We start from the raw sequence: 10,000 nt of genomic DNA on the forward strand, positions 1-10,000 counted from the left end.
CCCTCTCCTCGCTGGAAGTCCAAAAAAAAAAGGCGTGAATTTGACTAAGTGCCTAGGAGCATTTCCCTTTAAGAAGGCCGACGTGCTATGGTTCTCCACCTGGGTCAGGAAAGCAAAATTGTCCCTCTCCTCGCTGGAAGTCCAAAAAAAAGGCGTGAATTTGACTAAGTGCCTAGAAGCATTTCCCTTTAAGAAGGCCGACGTGCTATGGTTCTCCACCTGGGTCAGGAAAGCAAAATTGTCCCTCTCCTCGCTGGAAGTCCAAAAAAAAGGCGTAAATTTGACTAAGTGCCTAGGAGGATGTCCCTTTAAGAAGGCCGACGTGCTATGGTTCTCCACCTGGGTCAGGAAAGCAAAATTGTCCCTCTCCTCGCTGGAAGTCCAAAAAAAAGGCGTAAATTTGACTAAGTGCCTAGGAGGATGTCCCTTTAAGAAGGCCGACGTGCTATGGTCCTCCACCTGGGTCAGGAACGCAAAATTGTCCCTCTCCTCGCTGGAAGTCCAAAAAAAAGGCGTGAATTTGACTAAGTGTCTAGGAGCATTTCCCTTTAAGAAGGCCGACCTGCTATGGTTCTCCACCTGGGTCAGGAAAGCAAAATTGTCCCTCTCCTCGCTGGAAGTCCAAAAAAAAGGCGTAAATTTGACTAAGTGCCTAGGAGGATGTCCCTTTAAGAAGGCTGACCTGCTATGGTTCTCCACCCGGGTACGGAAAGCAAAATTAGTCCCTCTCCTCGCTGGAAGTCCAAAAAAAAGGCGTAAATTTGACTAAGTGCCTAGGAGGATGTCCCTTTAAGAAGGCTGACCTGCTATGGTTCTCCACCCGGGTACGGAAAGCAAAATTAGTCCCTCTCCTCGCTGGAAGTCCAAAAAAAAGGTGTAAATTTGACTAAGTGCCTAGGAGGATGTCCCTTTAAGAAGGCCGACGTGCTATGGTCCTCCACCTGGGTCAGGAACGCAAAATTGTCCCTCTCCTCGCTGGAAGTCCAAAAAAAAGGCGGAAATTTGACTAAGTGCCATCATTTTAGAGTACCAGGACTATAGTGGGGGAATTGGAGCCCTCTGGTGGACACTCGCTGCAAATGCACCCTGAATTAAAGACATTATTTCCAGTTCTTTTGGGGCCCTATTTTCAGGCGTAAATTTGACTAAGTGTCTAGGGGCATGTCCCTTTAAGAAGGCCGACCTGCTATGGTTCTCCACCTGGGTCTGGAACGCAAAATTAGTCCCTCTCCTAGCTGGAAGTCCAAAAAAAAAGGCGTGAATTTGACTAAGTGTCTAGGAGGATGTCCCCTTAAGAAGGCCGACGTGCCTTGGTTCTCTACCTGGGTACGGAACACCAAATTAGTCCCTCTCCTAGCTGGAAGTCCAAAAAAAAGGCGTGAATTTGACTAAGTGTCTAGGAGCATTTCCCTTTAAGAAGGCCGACGTGCTATGGTTCTCCACCTGGGTACGGAACGCCAAATTAGTCCCTCTCCTAGCTGGAAGTCCAAAAAAAAGGCGTGAATTTGACTAAGTGTCTAGGAGCATTTCCCTTTAAGAAGGCCGACGTGCTATGGTTCTCCACCTGGGTACGGAACGCCAAATTAGTCCCTCTCCTAGCTGGAAGTCCAAAAAAAAGGCGTGAATTTGACTAAGTGTCTAGGAGCATTTCCCTTTAAGAAGGCCGACGTGCTATGGTTCTCCACCCGGGTACGGAAAGCAAAATTAGTCCCTCTCCTCGCTGGAAGTCCAAAAAAAAAAGGCGTGAATTTGACTAAGTGCCTAGGAGCATTTCCCTTTAAGAAGGCCGACGTGCTATGGTTCTCCACCCGGGTGCGGAAAGCAAAATTAGTCCCTCTCCTCGCTGGAAGTCCAAAAAAAAGGCGTGAATTTGACTAAGTGCCTAGGAGGATGTCCCTTTAAGAAGGCTGACCTGCTATGGTTCTCCACCCGGGTGCGGAAAGCAAAATTAGTCCCTCTCCTCGCTGGAAGTCCAAAAAAAAGGCGTAAATTTGACTAAGTGCCTAGGAGGATGTCCCTTTAAGAAGGCCGACCTGCTATGGTTCTCCACCTGGGTACGGAACGCCAAATTAGTCCCTCTCCTCGCTGGAAGTCCAAAAAAAAGGCGTGAATTTGACTAAGTGCCTAGGAGGATGTCCCTTTAAGAAGGCCGACGTGCTATGGTTCTCCACCTGGGTCAGGAAAGCAAAATTGTCCCTCTCCTCGCTGGAAGTCCAAAAAAAAGGCGTGAATTTGACTAAGTGCCTAGGAGCATTTCCCTTTAAGAAGGCCGACGTGCTATGGTTCTCCACCTGGGTCAGGAAAGCAAAATTGTCCCTCTCCTCGCTGGAAGTCCAAAAAAAAGGCGTGAATTTGACTAAGTGCCTAGGAGCATTTCCCTTTAAGAAGGCCGACGTGCTATGGTTCTCCACCTGGGTCAGGAAAGCAAAATTGTCCCTCTCCTCGCTGGAAGTCCAAAAAAAGGTGTAAATTTGACTAAGTGCCTAGGAGGATGTCCCTTTAAGAAGGCCGACGTGCTATGGTTCTCCACCTGGGTCTGGAACGCCAAATTAGTCCCTCTCCTCGCTGGAAGTCCAAAAAAAAGGCGTGAATTTGACTAAGTGCCTAGGAGGATGTCCCTTTAAGAAGGCCGACCTGCTATGGTTCTCCACCTGGGTCAGGAAAGCAAAATTGTCCCTCTCCTCGCTGGAAGTCCAAAAAAAGGCGGAAATTTGACTAAGTGCCAAAAAGGCGTAAATTTGACTAAGTGCCTAGGAGGATGTCCCCTTAAGAAGGCCGACGTCCATTGGTTCTCCACCTGGGTACAGAACGCCAAATTAGTCCCTCTCCTAGCTGGAAGTCCAAAAAAAAAGGCGTGAATTTGACTAAGTGCCTAGGAGGATGTCCCTTTAAGAAGGCCGACCTGCTATGGTTCTCCACCCGGGTCTGGAACGCAAAATTGTCCCTCTCCTCGCTGGAAGTCCAAAAAAAAGGCGTGAATTTGACTAAGTGCCTAGGAGCATTTCCCTTTAAGAAGGCCGACGTGCTATGGTTCTCCACCTGGGTCAGGAAAGCAAAATTGTCCCTCTCCTCGCTGGAAGTCCAAAAAAAAGGCGTGAATTTGACTAAGTGCCTAGGAGCATTTCCCTTTAAGAAGGCCGACGTGCTATGGTTCTCCACCTGGGTCAGGAAAGCAAAATTGTCCCTCTCCTCGCTGGAAGTCCAAAAAAAGGTGTAAATTTGACTAAGTGCCTAGGAGGATGTCCCTTTAAGAAGGCCGACGTGCTATGGTTCTCCACCTGGGTCTGGAACGCCAAATTAGTCCCTCTCCTCGCTGGAAGTCCAAAAAAAAGGCGTGAATTTGACTAAGTGCCTAGGAGGATGTCCCTTTAAGAAGGCCGACCTGCTATGGTTCTCCACCTGGGTCAGGAAAGCAAAATTGTCCCTCTCCTCGCTGGAAGTCCAAAAAAAAGGCGGAAATTTGACTAAGTGCCATCATTTTAGAGTACCAGGCCTCTATAGAAAAGTTTGGTTTTTTGTCTATGTGTCATCATTTTAGAGTACCAGGGCTCTATAGAAAAGTTTGGTAAATTTGACTAAGTGTCTAGGAGCATTTCCCTTTAAGAAGGCCGACGTGCTATGGTTCTCCACCTGGGTCAGGAACGCAAAATTAGTCCCTCTCCTCGCTGGAAGTCCAAAAAAAAGGCGTAAATTTGACTAAGTGCCTAGGAGGATGTCCCCTTAAGAAGGCCGACGTCCATTGGTTCTCCACCTGGGTACAGAACGCCAAATTAGTCCCTCTCCTAGCTGGAAGTCCAAAAAAAAAGGCGTGAATTTGACTAAGTGCCTAGGAGGATGTCCCTTTAAGAAGGCCGACCTGCTATGGTTCTCCACCCGGGTCTGGAACGCAAAATTGTCCCTCTCCTCGCTGGAAGTCCAAAAAAAAGGCGTGAATTTGACTAAGTGCCTAGGAGCATTTCCCTTTAAGAAGGCCGACGTGCTATGGTTCTCCACCCGGGTACGGAAAGCAAAATTAGTCCCTCTCCTCGCTGGAAGTCCAAAAAAAAGGCGTAAATTTGACTAAGTGCCTAGGAGGATGTCCCTTTAAGAAGGCTGACCTGCTATGGTTCTCCACCCGGGTGCGGAAAGCAAAATTAGTCCCTCTCCTCGCTGGAAGTCCAAAAAAAAGGCGGAAATTTGACTAAGTGCCTAGGAGGATGTCCCTTTAAGAAGGCTGACCTGCTATGGTTCTCCACCCGGGTACGGAAAGCAAAATTAGTCCCTCTCCTCGCTGGAAGTCCAAAAAAAAGGCGTAAATTTGACTAAGTGCCTAGGAGCATTTCCCTTTAAGAAGGCCGACCTGCTATGGTTCTCCACCCGGGTCCGGAACTCAAAATTAGTCCCTCTCCTAGTTGGAAGTCATCAAAAAAAGGCGGAAATTTGACTAAGTGCCATCATTTTAGAGTACCAGGACTATAGCTGGGGAATTGGAGCCCTCTGGTGGACACTCGCTGCAAATGCACCCTGAATTAAACACATTATTTCCAGTTCTTTTGGGGCCCTATTTTCAGGCGTAAATTTGACTAAGTGTCTAGGGGCATGTCCCTTTAAGAAGGCCGACCTGCTATGGTTCTCCACCTGGGTCTGGAACGCAAAATTAGTCCCTCTCCTAGCTGGAAGTCCAAAAAAAAAGGCGTGAATTTGACTAAGTGTCTAGGAGGATGTCCCCTTAAGAAGGCCGACGTGCCTTGGTTCTCTACCTGGGTACGGAACGCCAAATTAGTCCCTCTCCTCGCTGGAAGTCCAAAAAAAAAGGTGTAAATTTGACTAAGTGCCTAGGAGCATGTCCCTTTAAGAAGGCCGACCTGCTATGGTTCTCCACCTGGGTCAGGAACGCCAAATTGTCCCTCTCCTCGCTGGAAGTCCAAAAAAAAGGCGTGAATTTGACTAAGTGCCTAGGAGGATGTCCCTTTAAGAAGGCCGACGTGCTATGGTTCTCCACCTGGGTCAGGAAAGCAAAATTGTCCCTCTCCTCGCTGGAAGTCCAAAAAAAAAAGGTGTAAATTTGACTAAGTGTCTAGGAGCATTTCCCTTTAAGAAGGCCGACCTGCTATGGTTCTCCACCTGGGTCAGGAACGCCAAATTGTCCCTCTCCTCGCTGGAAGTCCAAAAAAAAGGCGTGAATTTGACTAAGTGCCTAGGAGCATTTCCCTTTAAGAAGGCCGACGTGCTATGGTTCTCCACCCGGGTACGGAAAGCAAAATTAGTCCCTCTCCTCGCTGGAAGTCCAAAAAAAAGGCGTAAATTTGACTAAGTGCCTAGGAGGATGTCCCTTTAAGAAGGCTGACCTGCTATGGTTCTCCACCCGGGTACGGAAAGCAAAATTAGTCCCTCTCCTCGCTGGAAGTCCAAAAAAAAGGCGTAAATTTGACTAAGTGCCTAGGAGCATTTCCCTTTAAGAAGGCCGACCTGCTATGGTTCTCCACCCGGGTCCGGAACTCAAAATTAGTCCCTCTCCTAGTTGGAAGTCATCAAAAAAAGGCGGAAATTTGACTAAGTGCCATCATTTTAGAGTACCAGGACTATAGCTGGGGAATTGGAGCCCTCTGGTGGACACTCGCTGCAAATGCACCCTGAATTAAACACATTATTTCCAGTTCTTTTGGTGTTCCCGGGGAATGAGAGGCCTTTTGTGGGCCAGAAAGAGTGGGGGACCCTTGGAGCCCCTATTTTCAGACAGTTTGGCTTATTTCGGTGACGCCGGGGCGTCCATCAGGTCTTCCCGGGGAATGAGAGGCCTTTTGTGGCCATATGTCAACAAAAGAGTGGGGAAATGGAGCCCTCCGGTGGACTCCCGCTGCAAATGCACCCCCCAAATTAAATACATTAATTCCAGGCCTTTTGGGGCCCTATATTCAGACGGTGTGGAGCCCTCCAGTGGACTCCCGCCTCCAATGCACCCCCCAAATTAAAGACATCACCCCCCAAATTAAAGGCATCATTTCCAGTTCTTTTGGGGCCCTATTTTCAGACAGTTTGGCGGATTTCCTTGACGCCGGGGAGTCCTACAGGTGTTCCCGGGGAATGAGAGGCCTTTTGTGGGCCAGAAAGAGTGGGGAACCCTTGGAGCCCCTATTTTCAGACAGTTTGGCTTATTTCGGTGACGCCGGGGCGTCCATCAGGTCTTCCCGGGGAATGAGAGGCCTTTTGTGGCCATATGTCAACAAAAGAGTGGGGAAATGGAGCCCTCCGGTGGACTCCCGCTGCAAATGCACCCCCCCAAATTAAATACATTAATTCCAGGCCTTTTGGGGCCCTATATTCAGACGGTGTGTAGCCCTCCAGTGGACTCCCGCCTCCAATGCACCCCCATAATTATAGACATCACCCCCCAAATTAAACACATCATTTCCAGTTCTTTTGGGCCCCTATTTTCAGACGGTTTGGCGTATTTCCTTGACGCCGGGGAGTCCTACAGGTGTTCCCGGGGAATGAGAGGCCTTTTGTGGGCCAGAAAGAGTGGGGAACACTTGGAGCCCCTATTTTCAGACAGTTTGCCGTATTTCGGTGACGCCGGGGCGTCCATCAGGTCTTCCCGGGGAATGTGAGGCCTTTCGTGGGCCATATTTTCAGACAGATTGGCCTGTTTCAGTGACGCCGAGGCGTCCATCAGGTCTTCCCGGGGAGTGTGAGGCCTTTTGGGGCCCTATTTTCAGACAGAAAAAAAAGAAAAGTAACCCTTACACTACAAAGGACAGCGGGGAAACGCCCCCCCCCAGCAAAGTCACAGGGGAAGTGGGGTAGACAAGTGGAGAGTGTCTGGGGAAAAGTCCACAAAATGATCAAAAATCACACCCAGGTACGAGTGCCACAAGTCCCGCCGCGTCCCACCCGAGTCCGAGGTGCCCCCCACATGCCCAAAACGCACCCAGCAAAGGCGCACTGTGAGTGGGGAAGAAAAGTTGGAAAAGTGGGCAAAAGTCCCGAATTTGATCCAAAATTATACCCAGGTTTGAGTCCCACAAGTCCCGCCGCGTTCCACCAGTGTTCCGGGGTGCCTACAATGTCCACAACTTACCCAGCAAAGGTGCACTGTGATTGGGAAGAAAAGTTGGGAAAGTGGGCAAAAGTCCCGAATTTGATCCAAAATCACACCCAGGTTCGAGTCCCACAAGTCCCGCCGCGTTCCACCAGGGTTCCGGGGTGCCTGACATGTCCACGACGCACCCAGCAAAGGCGCACTGTGATTGGGAAGAAAAGTTGGAAAAGTGGGCAAAAGTCCGGAAAATGACCAAAAACCACACCCAGGTTAGAGCCCCACACGTCCTGCAGTCGCACCCGAGTCCTGGGATGCCCAACATGTCCAAAAAAATCAAAAAAAGCCCAAAAAATCAAAAAAATCCCCGGGCCGTATCTTGGACGCCGGCGTACCGCGTTCGGCCCTCGTGCCGTAGTTTGGCGACCGATTGTAAAAATTTGCCGCGACCGGCTAGTTTTTTTCCTTGGAGTAAATAGAGAGTAGATCCAGCAGAAAATATGCACTATAAACAAAGAGAGGGAGTTTGGAGGGGGGCAAAAACGCCCTCTTGGAACTTTTGCAGCAGCACACATCAAACTAGCGGGGAGAAGGCATGCATAGCAAAAGGCCACGAAATGATCCAAAATCACACCCAGGTTCGAGTCCCACAAGTCCCGCCGCGTTCCACCAGGGTTCCGGGGTGCCTGACATGTCCACGACGCACCCAGCAAAGGCGCACTGTGATTGGGAAGAAAAGTTGGGAAAGTGGGCAAAAGTCCCGAATTTTATCCAAAATTATACCCAGGTTCGAGTCCCACAAGTCCCGCCGCGTTCCACCAGTGTCTCGGGGTGCCTACAATGTCCACAACGCACCCAGCAAAGGCATCACACCCAGGTTCGAGTCCCACAAGTCCCGCCGCGTTCCACCAGGGTTCCGGGGTGCCTGACATGTCCACGACGCACCCAGCAAAGGCGCACTGTGATTGGGAAGAAAAGTTGGGAAAGTGGGCAAAAGTCCCGAATTTTATCCAAAATTATACCCAGGTTCGAGTCCCACAAGTCCCGCCGCGTTCCACCAGTGTCTCGGGGTGCCTACAATGTCCACAACGCACCCAGCAAAGGCATCACACCCAGGTTCGAGTCCCACAAGTCCCGCCGCGTTCCACCAGGGTTCCGGGGTGCCTGACATGTCCACGACGCACCCAGCAAAGGTGCACTGTGATTGGGAAGAAAAGTTGGGAAAGTGGGCAAAAGTCCCGAATTTTATCCAAAATCACACCCAGATTAGAGTCCCACAAGTCCCGCCGCGTTCCACCAGGGTTCCGGGGTGCCTACAATGTCCACAACGCACCCAGCAAAGGCGCACTGTGATTGGGAAGAAAAGTTGGGAAAGTGGGCAAAAGTCCCGAATTTGGTCCAAAATCACACCCAGGTTCGAGTCCCACAAGTCCCGCCGCGTTCCACCAGGGTTCCGGGGTGCCTACAATGTCCACGACGCACCCAGCAAAGGCGCACTGTGATTGGGAAGAAAAGTTGGGAAAGTGGGCAAAAGTCCCGAATTTGGTCCAAAATCACACCCAGGTTCGAGTCCCACAAGTCCCGCCGCGTTCCACCAGGGTTCCGGGGTGCCTACAATGTCCACGACGCACCCAGCAAAGGCGCACTGTGATTGGGAAGAAAAGTTGGGAAAGTGGGCAAAAGTCCCGAATTTGGTCCAAAATCACACCCAGGTTCGAGTCCCACAAGTCCCGCCGCGTTCCACCAGGGTTCCGGGGTGCCTACAATGTCCACAACGCACCCAGCAAAGGCGCACTGTGATTGGGAAGAAAAGTTGGGAAAGTGGGCAAAAGTCCCGAATTTGATCCAAAATTATGCCCGGGTTGGAGTACCACGAGTCCGGCCGCGTTCCACCGGTGTCCCGGGGGTGCCTGCCATGTCCACAACTTACCCAGCAAAGGCGCACTGTGATTCAGAAGAAAAGTTGGGAAAGTGGGGAAAAAAAGGACCGGGAAATATCCAAAATTATGCCCGGGTTGGAGTACCACGAGTCCGGCCGCGTTCCACCGGTGTCCCGGGGGTGCCTGGCACGTCCACAACTTACCCAGCAAAGGCGCACTGTCAGTGGGGAAGACCAAACATGTCTCGGATTTTTTCCAAGTACCTTAACGAGAGAGGCTAAAAAGCACCTGTTTTTACCTTCTCTCGTTGTTGTACTTAGAAAAAAAACGAGAAAATAAAAAATCTGGGTTTTTTTCTAAGTACCTTAACGAGAGAGGCTAAAAAAAACCATTTTTTACCTTCTCTCGTTGTTGTACTTAGAAAAAAAACGAGAAAAAAAATTTTCCCCATTCATTTCAATGGGAGTTCATTTTTTTTTTGGGATTTTTTCTAAGTACCTTAACGAGAGAGGCTTAATTTTTCACCTACTTTTTACCTTCTCTCGATTTTTCGTTTTTTACCTGGTCGACCAAAACACCTCCATCTCGTTACTATGTGCACCATGTCTGACAGGCTGAAATCACAGGGAACGCGTCCGAGTCAAAGTGAGCTATTTTCGGACACAAATATGGTGTTTTTCCCCTCTATCCTCTGGTTCTTTTTTCAAACTGATCTTCCAGCATCTGAGCGACAGGGGCTCATGCAGACACCTGTGTCCGCCCGAGGGGCGCCTTCCCGGACACATATATGGTGCTTCCCCCCTCTTTACCCCGGTCCTTTTTCAAACTGATCTTCCAGCATCTGAGCGACAGGGGCTCATGCAGACACCTGTGTCCGCCCGAGGGGCGCCTTCCCGGACACATATATGGTGCTTCCCCCCTCTTTACCCCGGTCCTTTTTCAAACTGATCTTCCAGCATCTGAGCGACAGGGGCTCATGCAGACACCTGTGTCCGCCCGAGGGGCGCCTTCCCGGACACATATATGGTGCTTTCCCCCTCTTTACCCCGGTCCTTTTTCAAACTGCTCTTCCAGCATCTGAGCGACAGGGGCTCATGCAGACACC

This window comes from Nerophis lumbriciformis, unplaced genomic scaffold (assembly GCF_033978685.3).
Source record: "Nerophis lumbriciformis unplaced genomic scaffold, RoL_Nlum_v2.1 HiC_scaffold_70, whole genome shotgun sequence".
Lineage (NCBI taxonomy): Eukaryota > Metazoa > Chordata > Actinopteri > Syngnathiformes > Syngnathidae > Nerophis > Nerophis lumbriciformis.